The sequence below is a fragment of the Canis lupus genome, chromosome X, assembly GCF_011100685.1.
Source record: "Canis lupus familiaris isolate Mischka breed German Shepherd chromosome X, alternate assembly UU_Cfam_GSD_1.0, whole genome shotgun sequence".
Lineage (NCBI taxonomy): Eukaryota > Metazoa > Chordata > Mammalia > Carnivora > Canidae > Canis > Canis lupus.
The window spans coordinates 121,704,901-121,722,886 of record NC_049260.1 but is presented as its reverse complement, the minus strand read 5'-3'; the positions used below and the strand labels follow the sequence as shown (position 1 = coordinate 121,722,886).

The 17,986-nt window shown below is 35.3% G+C and overlaps 2 protein-coding genes and 2 non-coding genes across 5 annotated transcripts in view; 3 read left to right on the top strand and 1 right to left on the bottom strand.

Annotated features, from left to right (window-relative positions):
* The window catches only part of LOC119868539 (melanoma-associated antigen 9-like), a 778,808-nt gene that overhangs the window by 242,424 nt on the left and 518,398 nt on the right, over positions 1–17,986 (bottom strand). The gene's annotated exons all lie outside the window — the stretch shown is intronic.
* Positions 1–17,986, top strand: part of GABRA3 (gamma-aminobutyric acid type A receptor subunit alpha3) — a 309,088-nt gene that overhangs the window by 44,531 nt on the left and 246,571 nt on the right. The gene's annotated exons all lie outside the window — the stretch shown is intronic.
* MIR105B (microRNA mir-105b) lies at positions 10,617–10,696 on the top strand. The gene has a single exon (NR_049470.1). It is a non-coding gene; the product is annotated as a microRNA mir-105b (primary transcript).
* On the top strand, positions 12,771–12,851 carry MIR105A (microRNA mir-105a). The gene has a single exon (NR_049469.1). It is a non-coding gene; the product is annotated as a microRNA mir-105a (primary transcript).

Here is a 17,986-nt window from a genome sequence, read left to right as displayed (position 1 = left end):
CCCTTTTAAAATAGCACCTAAGGGGATCCCTGGGTGGCTCAGCAGTTTAGCGCCTACCTTTGGTCCAGGGTGTGATCCTGGAGTCCTGGGATCCAGTCCCACGTCGGGCTCCCTGCATGGAGCTTGCTTCTCCCTCTGCCTGTGTCTGCCTCTCTCTCTCTCCCTCTGTGTGTGTGTGTGTCCCTGATGAATAAATAAATAAAATCTTTAAAAAAATAAAAATAAAATAAAATAAGATAGCACCTAATACTTCCCACCCCTGTCTCTTACCCTGGAAAACATTAATCTGTTTTCTATAGTTTTGCCAGTTTGATAATACTATATAAATATAATTCTAGGAGTGCCTGGGGGGTGCAGTCAGTTGGACATCTGACTCTTGGTTTCTGCTCAGGTTGTGATCTCACGGTCATGCAATTGGGACCTGTGTTGGGCTTGGCACTCAATACAGAGTCTGCTTAAGACTCTTCCTCTCCCTCTGCCTCTCTCCCCTGCTCTCTCTTGCTTCAATCAATTAATCCTTTTTAAAAATGTAATTATATATTATGTATCCTTTTTGGGATTTGCTTTTAAAAATTAAAGAACTTTATTTTTAGAGCAACTTTAGGTTTACAGAAAAATTGAGCAGTAAGTACAGAGTACCCTTTTCCCCTCCCCTCCCAGTCTTCCTTATTATTGACATCTTGCATTAGTGTGGTACATTTGTCATAATTGATGAACAAATATTAATATGTTACTACTAACAAGAGTCCATAGTTTGCAGTTGGGTTTACTCTTTGTGTTCTATAGTTCTATGAGTTTTAATACTATATCTATGGGCTTATCTACCATTATCTGTACCATGCACAATAGTTTCACTAACCCTAAAAATCCCTGTGTTCTACTTATTCATCTCTTCCTCTCTCCTCCTTGAACTCCTGGCAACCACTGATCTTTTTAGTCTTTATATTATCACCTTTTCAAGAAGGTCCTGTAATTGGAATCATATAGTATATCGCCTTTTCAGACTGTTTTTTTTTTCACTTTGCAATATGCACTTAGGGATCCTCCATGTATTTTCATTGCTTAATAGCTCATATCTTATTGCTAGATAATATTAAGTTGTATGGATGTACCAAAGTTTTTCAGTCATCCATTGATGGACATCTTAGTTGCTTCTATTTTTGGCAATTATGAATAATGTTGCTATCAACATTCATGTGTACATTTTTGCATGTAAATAAGTTTTCAGCTTGTTTGGGTAAATACTAAGGAGCACAATTGCTGGATCATATGGTAAGGCTCTGTTTAGCTTTGCAAGTAACTGTCAGATTGTCTTCTGAAGTGGCTGTACTATTTTGCATTTCTACCAGCAATGAATGAGAGTTCTGTTGCCCTTCATCCTTGCTAGCATTTGCTGTTGTCAGTATTTTGGATTTTAGCCATTCTAACAGGTGGTAGTGATATCTCATTATTGTTTCAATCTGCAACTCTCTAATGAGAAATGATATTGAGAATCTTTTCATATTCTTATTTCTCATCCGTGTATCTTCTTTGGTAAAATACTGGCATTTTTACTAAACGTGATACTTTTGAGATCCATTCAAGTTGTTGCATGCATCAACAGTTGATTCCTTTTATTGCTCAGTGGTATTCTATAGTATATAGTTATCAAAACTTGTTCAGCAATTTGCCTGTTGAAAAACTTTTATATTGTCTCCAGTTTGGGGCTATTAAGAATAAGCTGTTGTAAGTATATATGTTTTTGTGTGTACATAAAATTTCATTTCTTCAGGACAAATGCCCAAAAGTGTGATCTTATGGTATGAAAATGTTTACGTTTTTAAAAAGCCGCCAAACAATTTTCCATAGTGCTTATATAGTTGACCTTTGAACAATAGGGGTTTGAACTATGAACTATATCCATTCATATGTGGATTTGTTTTTATAAATACAGTGCAGTACTATAAATACATTTTCTCTTCCTTATGACTTTCTTAAAATTGTATTTAAAATCAAGTAATTAATGTATAGTGCATATTAGTTTTAGAGGTAGAATTTAGTGATTCATCCATTGCATGTAACATCCAGTGCTCATTACATCAAGTGCCTTCCTTAATGCCAATCACCCAGTTACCTCATTCCCCCAACCTACTCCCCTCTAGCAACCCTCAGTTTGTTCTATAGAGTTAAGAATCTCTTATGGTTTGTCTCTGTGACTTTGCCTTATTTTATTTCCCCTCCCTTCCCCATGTTCATCTGTTTTGTTTCTTAACATTTTCTTTTCTCTAGCTTACTTTATTATAACTATGCAGTATATGATACATATAACATATAAAATAGGTGTTAATCAGTTATTTATGTTATTAGCAAGGCTTCCACTCAACAGTAGATGATTAGTAGTTAAGTTTTTAGAGAGTTAAAAGTTATATGTGAATTTTTGACTGTGAAGGAGGTCAGTGCCCCTAGCCCCTGTGTTGTTCAAGGTCAAGTATATAGTATTTTATATTCAACCAGAATTGTTTTTTTAAAATTTTGCTTTACACATTAGTTGGTATTGTATCAAAGTACTAGTGTTGCAAGTTTTTATTACAAAAAGATGTTGGAATTTCTGAAGTTATTTTTCTATGTCGGTTGATATGATTCTATGATTTTGCTTCTTTAGCATTTGTTATGGTGTATTAAATTGATACTCAAACATTGAACCAACCTTGCATAACTGGAGTAGATCCTATTTAGTTATAGTGTACAATTGTCTTTATATATTATGCTGGATTCAATTTACAAATATTTTCTTAAGGGTCTAAGAAACCTATATTCATGTAGAATATTGGCTTGTAATTTTCTTTAAAAAATACTGCCTTGGGCAGCCTGAGTGGCTCAGCGGTTTAGTGCTGCCTTCAGCCCAGGGCGTGATCCTGGAGACCTGGGATCGAGTCTCACGTCGGGCTCCCTGCATGGAGCCTGCTTCTCCCTCTCCCTGTGTCTCTCTCCTGTGTTTCTCATGAATATATAAATAAAAATAAAAAAAATACTGCCTTTGGTTTTGGAATCAGGACAATATTGGCTTCATAAAATGAGTTTGCTACTGTTCCCTCCTCTTCTAATTCTAGAAGAAAATTTGTCAAATTTGTGCCATATCTTTAAAGTATTTGGTAAATTTTCTAGTGAATCATCTGTCCCTGGGTTTATTTTCTGAAAGTTTTTGATGAAAAATTAGGTGATAATCTTATTGAGGATCACTGGTATGTGATGCCACTTTTCTTTTGCTTGTTTCACAGTATTTTCTTTGTCTTTGAAAATTTGCCTATAGCATGTCTTGGTTTGGGATCGTTTTGAATTTGACCAATATGTAGTTTGTAAATAAAAAAAAAAATATGTAGTTTGTTTAGGTTCTTGGGTGTGTAGATTTGTGTCTTTCTTCATATTTGGAAAGTTTCCAGTCGTTATTTCTTTAAACTCTTTTCTGTTTTTATACTCTCCCTCTTCCTTTGGAGTACTCATGCAGATGTCCCACAGGTCTCTTGGGCTTATTTATTGATTTGTTTATTACCACTTTAATTATTTTATTGTATATACTTCAGTGAGATTTAGTGTATTCACATTGTTTTGCACTATCTATGTCCAGGTCCAGAATATTTTGTCACCTCAGTAGGAAAGCTTATGTCTATTACTAGGCACTCCATTGCACCCTTTCTCAAGCCCTTGACAGCCTACTAATTGGCTTTGTCTATCTATGAATTTACCTGTTTTACATATTTCATATAAGTGGAATCATACAATATGTGGCCTTTTGTGTCTTGTTTCTTAGAATGTTTTCAAGTTTCATTCATGTTGTAGCATGTATCACTACTTCATTACTTTCTATGCCTGAATGACATTTGATTGTATAGATATGCCACATTTTATTTATTCATTCATCTTTTAATGGACATTGGGTTATTTCCATCTTTTGTCTATTGTGAATAGTGCTATCTGTAAACATTTATGTACAATTTTTTGTTTAAACACCTGTTTTACAATTTTTTAGTTGTATTCTCAGGAGTGCAGTTGTTGAGTCATATACTAATTCTATGTTTAACTTATTGAGGACTTACCAAACTGTCCATTTTGCGTTCCCACCAACACTATATAACAATGCCAAATTCTCCACATCCTTACCAGTATTTGTTATTTTCTGTATGTTTCCTTTTCTTTATAGATATTTTAGTGGCTATGAAATGTTATCTTATTTATTATGGATTTAATTTTCATTTCCTGAATGACATTAGCATCTTTTCATGTGTTTGTTGGTCATTTGTATAGCTTTGGAGAAATGGCTATTCAAGTACTTTTGCCAATTTAAAAAGAATTGGTAGAAAGAAGGGAATTTTATGTGATACTTCTTTTTAACGGCTTTATTGAGATATAATCCACATACCATAAAATTTACCCTTGGTCCATCTTTTATAATTGGGTTGTTCGGCTTTGTTGTTGAGTTGTAAGAACTCTATATTCAGGATACTAGATCTTTATCGGATATACGATTAGCAAATGTTTCTCTCATTTGTCTTTTCACTCTCTTGATTGTGTCTTTTGATGCACAAGAGTTATTAATTTTGATGGAGTCCAATTTATCTATTTTTTCTTTTGTTTCTTGTGTTTTCGGTGTCTCTGAGAAACTGCTGCTTAGTCCATATTTGTGAAGACTTACTTCTATTTTTCTTCTAAGAATTTCATATATCATAAATTTAGCTCTTATATTTAGGCCTCTGATTCATTTTGAATTAATTTTTGTAAATGCTGAGTAAAAAGGATCCAACTTCCTTTTTTTTTTTTGCGTGTCTACATTCAGTTGTGTTCATTTTTCTCATTCTTTCATTTCTTTTTTCCTTCAGACTGAAAAACTTAATTGAGCTGTCTTCAAGTTTGATTTCTTTTTTTCTGCTACTCAAATCTGCTGAACCCTTCTAATGAATTTTTCATTCCAGTTATTGTATTTTTCAACTTCAGAATTTATAACTTCTATTTCTTTGTTGATATTCTCTGTTTGGTCAGACATTGTTCTCTTGTTTTTTTTTTAGCATATTTAAAACAATTGAAGTCTCTGTTTAGTAAGTCTAATATCTCAGCCTCATTTGGGATAGTTTCCATTTCTTGTTTTTCTATGAACATACCATATTTTCTCTTATCTTTACATGCCTTCTGATTTTTTTTTTTTTTGTAAAGTAGACATTATGGGAATATACTGTGTTAACTCTGGAGACCAAATACTCTCTGCCTCTACCACAGGGTTTGTTGTTGCTGCTTTTTGTGGGTTATAGTTTTTGTTTGTGTAGAAGTTCTTTTAAGCTAGTTTCTAAATACTGTATTCTTTGTTCTTGTGGTTGATGAAGTCTGTGTTTTGTTAGCTAGTCAGCTAGTGATTTAACAGAAATTTCCTTAAACAATGAAAACTAAAAATATCTTCTGATTCTTCTGCTTTCCCTCTGTTTAGAGTCCAGACCCCTCACTCAGCCACTACTGGTGCTGTATCCACAGAGGAAGGGATCATGAGGTCAGATTGTCTGTACTGTTGGATAGAGTTGGAAGTTCAAACTCCTTACTTGGACTCCTCTAGCCCTCACTGCTGGTGGTGGGGGGTTTGTAGTGGTTGGATAGGGTAGAGCAGGTATTATCAGTAAGTTTTCTGTTTTGCTGAACTGCTGTCTTTTTTCATTCTTTGGCTAGAGTGAGCAGGCTTTTCTTAGGGTGTTGTGTTTTTTTGTTTGTTTTTGTTTTGTTTTTGGTCTGCTGCTTTGTTGCAGGGATAGTTTGGGATAATTGGGAGGTAAAAAGAAAATGTAAGGAACTCATTGCTGTGTTGTTCCATAAGTCCCAAGGTCCTTAGCCAGTCTGCCTTTCTCTTTCTACCTCTCAGCATCCCTTAATGATTTTCTATTGCTTTATGCCTAGGGTTTTAATTATAATGACTTGGAAGGAATAGGGAGAAATAAATTTATTGTCATCTGGAAACAAAAGTTCTCCGTTATAATTTTTAGAAAGTATTTGCTTTAGCTTCTGGCAGGCAATTAAAATGGAAGCAGGTTACTTTAGTCAGATATTAAGATACGTCAAGGATGAGGTTGGTTGGTTGTTGTTTGTTTTGGTAAGGCATTGTATCTTTGTAGTCCACTTTTTACTCTTTGTGTAGTTCTTTAGCATCTGAACTGAAAATTTAGATGCTTATTATGGACTCCTCACCATCTTGGGCCCCAAGCTCCCTAAGACTGCTGATAACTGCCCACTTTGTCGTCATTTTAATATCTCTTTTCTATTTGTGTTCTCCAGTACAGCCATTTAGAAATAAGTGAATTTCCCACTATGGAAAATGTGGTGCAGACTATCATACTCATTTATTTACTCTTCTCCCAAATCTTGTTATTTAAACCAGAGTTACTTGAATTTCTGAACTTTGATTTTTGTCTCATCATCTCCATGAAACTGTAAAAAGCTCTGTTCACCTTGTCTATTTCTTAGTAGCTGCTTTCTCCTTAATTTTTAAGCTTTTCTGCCTATGTTTCTTGCCAGCCAGCTAATTCCTACAGAGATTAAGAGGTGTAGTAGATCAGATCCACATCAGTGAGTTTCCCTTTACTCCGAGGCCTGTGCCCCTCAAATTCTGTTTGTCTTGCTAGCTTTTTGATGGAATAAAACATACACATACTTCACCTCAATTTTCTAGATTTTCTTAGTGGGTGTATTGGTCTGTATAAAGTCTTTCCCAACCATTTCAGAAGTTCTAAGTAAAGTTTTATAGTGTCCTTTAAATAGGTTTTTAAATATATTTCTCTATTTATTAAAGGTTCTACCTATTTATTTTACACACAGAGAGACAAACAAGCAGGGGGGAGTGGCAGGCAGAGGGAGAGGATGAAGCAGGCTCCCTATTAAGCATGGAGCCCAGCATGGGGCTGAATCCTCAGACCCTAGTACCGTGACCTGAGCCAAAGGCAGACACACTTAACCAAATGAGCCACCCAGGCACCTCATATTTCTCAATTTTTATAGTTTCATTTCTAATGTTAAATGTTGCTTTTTTTCCTGTTACATTTTCCAATTAGTTATTGCTGGTGTTTACAAAGGGTGTTAACTGGTATGTTTTTATAGCATAGAAATTCTTTATTCCAAAGTGATAGTTTTTTCTCTTGTAGTATTTATCCATTTTCCTTTCTTAGCTTAATTTACTGGCTTGGGTTTTATAATAATATATGATATAATACTGTTAAAAGTCAATTTTATCTTTTTTCTCACTTTATTGAGAAGTCTTTTAATGTTTCAACATCAAGTCTGAAGTTTTCCATAAACTTCATATGGATGTATTTTTACTGAATTTAGATGTTTAAACAAATATTCCTTGTTAAGCCAGGCTGTTTTTTTTAAAACAGGTATAAAGTATTAACTCTTACAAACATCTATCCAATTTCTTGATATCTTTTTCAAGTTTCACTAAGTTGTAAACTTCTTTCTCTAATTCTACACTCTTTTTGGTCTTTCCAAATCATGATTGATTTTTCGTTCTCCATTTGGCTAGCATCACATTGCTTATAATGTTGTTTCAGTTATTTATTTCTGCCTTAAAGTAAATGTTATTCTTTGTTTTTCCCCTTAAGGACTTTTTGCCTTTTAAAAATATCAGTATTCCCATCCCTAGTACAGAATTTGTCCCTTGCTATATAGTCAATAATTTCATGAAATAAATTTTCATTAATATTTTTACTATTACCTCAGAATTAATAGAGGTGGAGGTTTCTAATCCTAAGCAAAGCTTAGAGCTAGGGAAAAAAAGGTAAATATGGACTCAATGCTGCTTATGTTCCTGCTTCATTCTCAGTTGATATTTCTCTGAATTATGGAATATTGGACCTGGAAATTTAGTTATCATCTAGTTCAAGCCATATATCAGTGATGTCTGTCTATGTACCATGGTTACTTCAGCACTTACCATGGTCATCTTTTCTTGATCTTCTTTAGGTAGAGCCAGGGCCTATAACTTCCAGTGTTCTGTACAACTTACATTTTTGGTAGTTCACCTTAACACAGACTATGACATTATATACTATTATTGGAGCTTTAAGCTACTGTAATATGATTATAAGCTCATGAATCATTGTTTTCTTGATATGTTACATTATTTAAATATACATATATGTATATACATATATATAAAGTCTTTTTATATACAATGTTGACTACAGTTAAAGATAGATACTTGTAAATGACTACACTCCACTTCTAATAGATAAATGTCAGCACACTTTACTTGACTGATATATATTCACTCATATATTATGGCTGACTGATAATATTTGGAGGTTTTCTGAGTGTGCATTTTGTTCAGATAGTAAAACTATAGAGAGATATATTTTTATATATTTACTTATACATTTAATCATGTACCATGACCTCTCCTTTTGCAACAATGCTATTTATATTAGTTTTTATTTATTTTTTAAAAGATTTTATTCATTTATTCATGAGAGATACACAGAGAGAGGCAGAGACATAGGCAGGGGAGAAGCAGGCTCCCTGAGGGGAGCCTGATGTGGGACTCGATCCCAGGATCCCGGGATCATGCCCTGAGCCACCCAGGCACCCCATATTAGTTTTTAAAGGGCTGCTGTAACAAAGTACAACAAACTGGGTAGCTTAAAACAATAGAAATTTGTTTTCTCACGGTTCTGGAGGCTAAAAGTCCAAAATCAAGATGTTGGGAGGGCTATTCTCCCTCCAAAGGCTCTAGAAGAGTATCTATCCTTGCCTCTTCAAGTTTCTGGTAATCATCACTGAAATCTTTGCCTCTGTTGTTACAGAACGTTCTCTCTAAATTTCCCTCTTCTTATAAGGATACCAGCCATTGGATTTAGGACCTACCCTAATCCAGTATGATCCTCATCTTAAATTTGATTATATCTTCAAAGTCACTATAACCAAATCAGGTCACATTTATAGATACTAGGAGTTAGAACTTCCAAGTCTGTTTTTGGAGGAGACATAATTCTACCCATAACAGCATCTACACTTAAAGATATTTATTCTTTAAAGCTTTTCAATAATATTTATTATTTACTTAAAATGCATTTAAAATTTTATACATGATGAAGCACTGAATAGAATTTTTGAAGAACCAAAATTGGTAGACCATTGCAATCAAGATTTAGAGTCTATCTTGATGAAGATGTGACATACTTACTGAAATGAGAGAATAACATTTTGGAAAATATGGTGAGTAAGATAATGAAATCTTCATCACTATTAACTGATACTTAACAGTTTCAACATTTGCTTTTCTTTGTTCTTCATGTTATGGTTTATTTATCTTAATTTTGTTATAATATGGAAGTAAGCATTTTGTACATTATGTCTCTGAATATGTATAATTTAAAAATTATTATTTATTTTGTGTTGGCACACAGAGTTACATTAGTTTCGGGTGTACAATATAATGATTTGACAAGTTTATACATCATGCTGTGTTCACTACAAGTGTGGCTGCCATCTGTCCTGATCCATTGCTATCATAATATCATTGATTATATTCCTTATGCTGTGACGTTTATTCCCATGATTTATTCATTCCAAAACTGAAAACTTGTATTTCTCACTCAAAATTTGCTTTTATGTTTGTTTGTTTATGTATTTATTTATTTTTTAAAAGTTTTTATTTATTTATTCATGAGAAGCAGAGAGAGAGGCAGAGGCACAGGCAGAGGAAGAAGCAGGCTCCCTGCAGGGAGCCAGACGTGGGACTTAATCCCAGAACCCTGAGATCACAACCTGAGCTGGAGGCAGACACTCAACCACTGAGCCACCCAGGTGCCCCTGGGTATTGACTCTTATATTGTGGTCATTAGTTCCTACACAATGGTTGTTTCCTCCGTATTTGCTGTCTACTTCTGTACCATGTCTACTAACTGTATCATAGCTGTTAGCTCACATAATGGCGTAGTTTGAGTATATAACAGGCTCAAACACAAATTCTAGATATTCATGATTATTTTTAGTTAGGCATTATGTTAATCTGAGTCTCCCTTTGTACCATTGTCCTCTTCTCCCAGACCAAAATCCTTCATTGCTTGTATGGTAACTTTTTTTTAAAATCACGTATCATATTTATCTGAGTAAGAATCATACCATAGTTTATTTCTATATCTTGTACATCTATGCCTGTATTGTAATTAACATCTTATGTCCTATAGGTGTGTGGTTGTGCATGTCCTACAGGTGTGTGGGTGTGATCTGCTCCTGGACTAATGCCATACATTCCAGTAACTAAAAAAACTTATCTGAGCAATTTTTCACTCTATGGTTCTTTGTTGGTGTACCATATAAGTCCCCTCTTTCATATATGAATTGACTCATTTTCCATGATAGTCTAAACGTGCATAATGAATTTCTGCTTATATACTATGTTTGACGTTATACTATGCATTTCCACTTAAACACTCTGCTTGTTTGAAAATACACTATCACTGTGTACTCTTATACTGGGAATTTCTATTTTGTACCATGTATATTAGTTTGTGCACCATGGTTTTGCTATTATAATGAGTTTTCTCTCCTTTTTCATCACTGTTTACTCCTATAACCTGGATGTCACTCATGTTGCAGGTTCTTCTGTGTGTGCATCATGGTCAAATGCTCAGACTCCTTGGTGGCTGCTTATGCACCATGAATGTTTGAGCATGTGCTATGGTGTCTACTTGTGCAACATCACCATCTGCTTTTGGAACAATGCCATTCATTATTCTGTTTTTAAATCTTCTATCATGTCTGTCAAAAGAATCACAGCATATTGACATTTATTGTAGTATTTAAGAGCCAAAATGAGTAGAATTGAATCCTGAATTATCCACTTACTAGCTGTGGGATCCTGGGGATATCAATTCATATTTCTATGCTTTGTTTTCTTGCAAAAAGACAGAAATAATACCTCATTAGATTATTGTGAGGATTATGTGAGTTATTATACATAAATATCTTGAACACTACCTGGCATGTAGTAAGATGTATGTGGTGATGATTATGATAAATGATACTGTGTCCCTTGATTCTCTATCATGATTGTCAGCTCAAATTCTGGAGTTCTCTAGGTATCCATTATGGCATAATACTCAGACATTGTGCATTATACTAGCATTTAATGCACCATGACATGAGCGTATGCCATCGAGTCTCCCTTTGAATAACTGCTATCTGCACTACCCTATTAGCTCCTGCGTAATTGTTTTCAGCTCTTTTATCATCATTATCTCGCTTAATATTCTTGTTCATTTGCCCCTATATTGTGGTCCTCAGCTCCTTTTCATGGAGTGTCTGGGTGTACATCACAGTAATATGCTCAAACATTAGTGGTAGTTGTTTATGCACCATGATTGAACATTTGCCATGATATCCCCTCTAGCATTATTGCCATATGCTGCTGACCTAAAGAAAATGTATTCATGTATTGTTTCCTTTATCCATATGCCCAGTCTATCTAAGCCTATTCCACTACATGTTTGCTTTTGTATCACGCCCCCATACTTTTGTATTCTAGGTTTTTGCTCACACACATTGTTGTCTGAGCATGCAGCATGCTTGTATACTCATATCCCATGGTTCCTGAGCAGAAAACTTCATTGCCTACAGCTCCACAGGGAAATGGTGTTTCATGCATCGTGTATATGAGTTTATGTTTTATAGTAATTTGCTCCTATTCTGTGGCTCTCTACTCCTTCATCACTCCTGCTTTTTCCTGCACTATATATGTTCAAAGATGATAGATGTTTTTGCATGTCACTGGCTTCTCTGAGTGTGCATTACAGTGAAATGCCTGTGGTGGCTGTTCAGGTATCAGGTTGTTTGAACATGTACCCTAATTCCACCTGTTTCATCATTGCCATCTGCTTCTAAAGAAATACGTTGTGTTTTTAAAAATCACCAACCTTGTCCATTTCAGGAAGCATACTGGCATGTTTATTTGCTTCTGTGTCATTGCTTTTGATTCATGCTATAGGTTTGTATAGGTAAGCGTCATAATCAAGTGCTCAAATACTAGGTGTGGCTCTTAATGCAACACGGTCATCTGAGTATCTGGTGTCAGGTCTCCTTTGGCAAATCTAACTTATAGTTATGGACAAAACTATTCACTCCTCTACCATGGCTTTTATGTAAAGCACAGTATCTGAGTATCAGATATCAGCACCATAACATGGTTTTCTTCTCCAAAAACAAGTTTTTATATCATAGCCTCTGTCTTGTGGCTCCTGTATCAAGACTGCTATAATATAGTATAGAGGGTTTTTGTTTACCTGTATACATTATAATCAAATGATAAAGCATTGCTGATGGCTTTCATCAAGTGTTATGTGAACATATTTCATGGTGTCTCTATATGGTATTGACATCTGATTCTGAAACAATCATTTATGTATTGAGATGTTTTGATTGTGTACCAAATTCATCTGTGATGTCTCCACTCATGGTTATTTTCTGTTGTACTTTGTCTCTTGACTCTAAATAGCTGTTGGTTCATCCTCTATAGTTATATAAAACTGCATAATGCATTCTACTTTTCTATTGTGCTTGAAGTTTTACTATAACGTTCTGTTTATTCATCATGTGTGTTAAAATGCACCATCACTGTCTGCTTTTTACTAAGAATGAAAATTTCTGTACCATAAATATCATTTTGTGCACCATGGGTATTTACCTCAATGTGTTTACTTCCTCCTTCGTCTTCAGTATCTACTCCTATACACTGGATGTCAGCTCATGTTGCAGGATCTTCTGAGTGTGCATCGTAGTCAAATGCTCAGACTCCTGTGGTGGCTGCTCATGCACCACGGATGTTTGAGCATGTGCTACGGTGTCTACTTTTGCTACATTGCCGCCTACTTCTGGACCAAAGCCATTTGTTCCTGTACTTTGTATTTTTAAATCTTGTACCATGTCCATTTGAGGAAGCATGGCACCATCAGTGTATATGCACAGTGCTGACTCTGAAGTTAGAATGCTTGTATTTAATCCCAGTTCTGCCATTTAATAGCTTGGTGTCCTTGCACAAGTCATTTCACCCCTTTGTGTCCCTGTTTTCTCAACTGCAAAATAATAGTAATGATAATACCTACCTCATAGGGTTGTTGTGAGGATTCAAAGTGTTACATGTAAAATGCTTAGATTAGTGCCTGGCATATAGTAAATGCTGACAATATTAAGTTAGTACGTCTTTTTGTTCTTTACTGTGATTGTCAGCCTGCATTCTGAGATTATCTGATTGTACGTCTCAGTCATATGCTACATTACTGGTGGTGGCTCTGCTTCCAACATGGTCATCTGATGTTATGCCTTATTTCTCCTTTCTGTAATAATGTCTCCCTCAATAAAGTCATTTATTGCTGTGTTATGTTCTTCATTACTCATCACATCTACCTGAGCAAGAACAGCACAAAGACTACTTTACCATTTCCACCTGTATTTGTATAATTGATATATGTTCAAAGCATATTGATATGTGTCATGTTCAAACAATTAACAGTGATTGATTGATTTTGCATTGTGATCATCTGAGCATATATCATATTTCCCCACCATTACCCTCTGCTCCTGGAGCAAGTAATTCCTTCCTGTGTTGTGGCTTTTTGATCTTATATTGTGATTATCTGTGCAATTTTCGCTAAGTGGTTATTTTCTTTGTTTTATATAGGTGTTGGCTCATTTTTCCTGGTGGTCTGAACATGCGTAAGGAATTTCTGTTCATATGATATGTTTGGGTTTATAGATTTCTACTCATATACTATGATTCTGTAAAAATGTAGTTATTGTCTACTTCTGAATTAGGAATGGAATCTTCTGTATCATGAATAACAGTTTATTAATTTTGACAGCATCTGGTTTGCCTATACCTGTGTAATCCTGGTATTAGCCCACATTGCAGGATGATTGGATTGTGCCTTGTGGTCAAATGTTCTACCTACTGTGGTGGCTGCTCATGCACCTCGGATGTTTGATAATGGGCTATGAATCTACTTAGGCAACAGTGTTCACTGTCTGTGTGAACAATATGGCCATTAGCTTCTTTACTGTGTATTTTTGATCACCCACCATGTATATCAGAGATAGCACAGCATCATTGATATATAGTGTGGTTAGACTGATGTAAAAGTCACTTCCTACCTTTATACCTTAGTTTCCTCAATCCTAAAATAATAGTAATAGTAATACCTACCTCATGTACCTGTTGTGAAAGTAAAATAATTATTATATGTAAAGTTCTTAGTTCCTGGTATATAATAAGTACTAAATAAGTATGAACTATTATCATCATCATTGGCATTATTATTATACTAGTATTGTTTTCCTTTCTCCATATTATGAGTGATATCCTATGTTCTGAGATTGTCTTGGTTTACATTATAGTCAAATGTTTAAGCACTCATGGTATCTTCACAACACACAAATGTCTGAGCATTTGCCATGATGTCATGTATTGAGTAATTGCCATCTGCTCCTGGACCATTCCATGTCATCTTATTTTATAATTTCTTAATTATTATATTAAGCCTACTTCAGTAAGTATTATTCTATGGCTTTCTCTACTTACTAACTTCTCTTATATGTGCATCATGTTTATCTGATATGTTCATATACCATGGTTTTTGTGTATGACATAATCATGTCTACTGTTGTAATGAGATTGCCATTTTCTGTTTTACAGAAATAAGTTTATATAGCAAATTTATTTTGAACTCCCTTTTTATGGCTTCCAATTATTGCTGTCAGTTTCTTTTTTAAACATTTTTTTTAATTTTTATTTATTTATGATAGTCACAGAGAGAGAGAGAGAGAGGCAGAGACATAGGCAGAAGGAGAAGCAGGCTCCATGCAGGCTCCATGCACCAGGAGCCTGACGTGGGATTCGATCCCGGGTCTCCAGGATCGCGCCCTGGGCCAAAGACAGGCGCTAAACCGCTGCGCCACCCAGGGATCCCCAGTTTCTTTTTTAAATATTTTTTTTTATGAGAGAGAGAGAGAGAGAGAGAGAGAGAGAGAATGAATGAGCAGGGGGTGAGAAGAGGGAGAAGCAGGCTCTCCACTGAGCAGAAAACCTGATGTGTGGTTCCATCCCAGGACTCTGGGATCATAACCTGAGCCAACGGCAGATGCTTAACCAACTGAGCCACCCAGGCATCCCTATTGCTGTCAGTTTCTATATTACCCTTTTGCCTCTGTATCCTGGCTCTTAGCATATAATTTGATTGTACATTATAATTTGATTGTACATTAGAAGCTCAAGTGCCAGGGATCTTTGTTCATGCCCCATTGCTATTTGAGTATATACTGTGATGTTTCCCTTTTCACTATTTGCACCTGCTTTTGCCCCCAAATTTCTGTTCCTGTATTGTATTTTTGATCTCATACCATATCCATGTGAACAAGCTCTAAACCATGATTCTCTGCTCCTTTAAGTTTTTGATCATTCACCATGCTTCCATTTGTGCCTTTTGATCATTCACCATACTCATACTCCATATGACATATCATACTTTTCTTAGCATGAATCATTATCATTTGATCCTATACTGAAAATGCCATCTTCTGTACCTTGGACTATGTATTAGCTTATGCATGCTGTTTTTCAGGTCCGGGCTGAGGTATTCTTCTCCTTCACTGCTGTCTGCTCCTATACCATCTAAATAAATCATGGCTAAAAGCTTGTTTTGGAGTTTTCTGAGAAGTATTATGATTATGTAGTGTTCATGGTCTTCTTTTGCCTTATTGCTATCTACTATATTCCTTCATATGTCAATTACTGCCTGCACTTGGGTGATAGATATCTGCTCTTGAATCATTGCTCTCTCCTCTATAATAACTGGCTTCTTGTTCACAGGGCTTTCTGATTGTGCATCATTTTCAGATGCTCACACTCCTATAGTGCATCTTCAAAATGCACTGTAGTTTCTTGGGTATGCACCATGGAATCTCCATTTACATTAATTCCTTTAGCTCTTGGAGCAAAGCCATTTAAAAAAAACCCATGATCCATGTTTTAATCACATAGCAGCATTTGTGATTGCATCTTTACTATGTCCATTTATTCCTGCACTATGGCTGTTTCCTCCTGTTTCATAAATTTCAGTTAAGTTCTGAGATTGTGTGGTATGCATGATGGTCAAATTATCAAAAAGCTGTTGGTGGATATTCATGTGCCTTTTTGATCTATGCTAGAGTGGTCCCTTTTTACACTATTACCCTCTATTTCTGGGTCAAACTCATTTCTTTCATGTTTTGTGCATGTTTAATTCATGCAGCATATATACCTCAGTAAGCAGATCGTTAATATTATTTCCTTCTGTCTTAAGTTGTAGAAGTGTACTTCTTTACTATGTGCTTGAACTTTGATTGTCCATACCAGTCCTGAGAATGAAGGATTTTTTAAAAAGATTTATTTATTTATTAATGAGAGATACAGGGAGAGAGGCAGAGACACAGGCAGAGGGAGAAGCAGGCTCCTCGCAGGAAGCCCGATGTGGGACTCGATCCCAGATCCTGGAATCATGCCCTGAGCCGAAGGCAGATTGCCCAACTTCTGAGCCACCCAGGCGTCCTGAGAATGAAGGATTATAAGCATTAGATAATTGGCTCATGTACCATGATTGCCTACTTTTCTATCACTATTCTGCCCCTTTCTCATGTTCAGATGTCTATTGCTTCACACCTTTCAGCATGTATTGCAGATTGTTTCAGTGTTCATCATGATCAACTGCTCAAACTTAAGTAGTAGCTGTTTTTGAACCATGGGTGCTTAAATATGTATCAGTGTACTCTTGCATTGTTGCATCTGTTCCTGAAGCAAGTTCATTTGTTTCAATGTTTTTAAATTATATGCAATATCTATCTGAATAATTACTATTCTATCATTATGTGCTCCAGCACTACCATGACATGTTCCATGGTTGAATGACTTCATGGTAATATCATGGATTCTTTAATTCACCATGGTCATCTACTCATTTACTATTGACACTTTAGCATGCTTCCTGAGTTTATTAAAATATTAATGATTTCTCAAACACAATGGTTGTCAACTTATATATATGAATATCTGCTCCTTTATGATCAAGTTCATTTGAGCACATGTAAGTTGATAATCCATAGTTGGGTCCTGATTATCATAACAGATCACTAATTCCTTTGGTTCTATGGCTAAACTCTTAGTAATGTCTATTTATCCACTGTAGCAATTGTATATAGGCAATGTACCATGATCAGAGGGGCACTCATATTGGTTATATGCTCCTATACCATAGTTATTCTCAGAGCGTTTCTATGTTCAATTCCATTCCCTGTTTTAACTGGTATTGTGACCTTCAGTAAGTCACTGCCCAAGTGACTTTGGGCAAAAACTTACCTTTCTGGATTACATATCCTGGTTTTGCACATATTTATATATCATATACATTTTCCCCATGTGAAAAGAGTTTTAAAATGTAATCTTCATTTATAGAACATTAATCGTTTTACCAATTTCTTAATATATTTAAATTATTTTAAATTTCACTAATATAGTATTGTAATAAATATTTTAAACATGAATTATTTTTTGCATTTCTGAATTTTTCTGTATAGTAGATTCCTAGAAGTAGAGTTGTAGAATCAGAGCATTTTTTATAGACTTTTTATTCATGCTGCCAAATTATTTTCAAGGAAAGTTGTATAGACTTATGCTCTCCTTAGCATAAAATTCCTTTCTTGTCCTGTCTTTAACAGGACTGTTTACCATTTTTTATTAAGTTTTTAATTTAATTTTAATTCCATTATAGTCAACATATAGTGTTGTATTAGTTTCTGGTGATTCAACAATTCTATACATTACTAAGTGCTCATCTTGATAAGTATACCCTTTAATTCACATCACGAGGGATCCCTGGGTGGCGCAGCGGTTTAGCGCCTGCCTTTGGCCCAGGGCGTGATCCTGGAGATCCGGGATCGAATCCCACGTCAGGCTCCC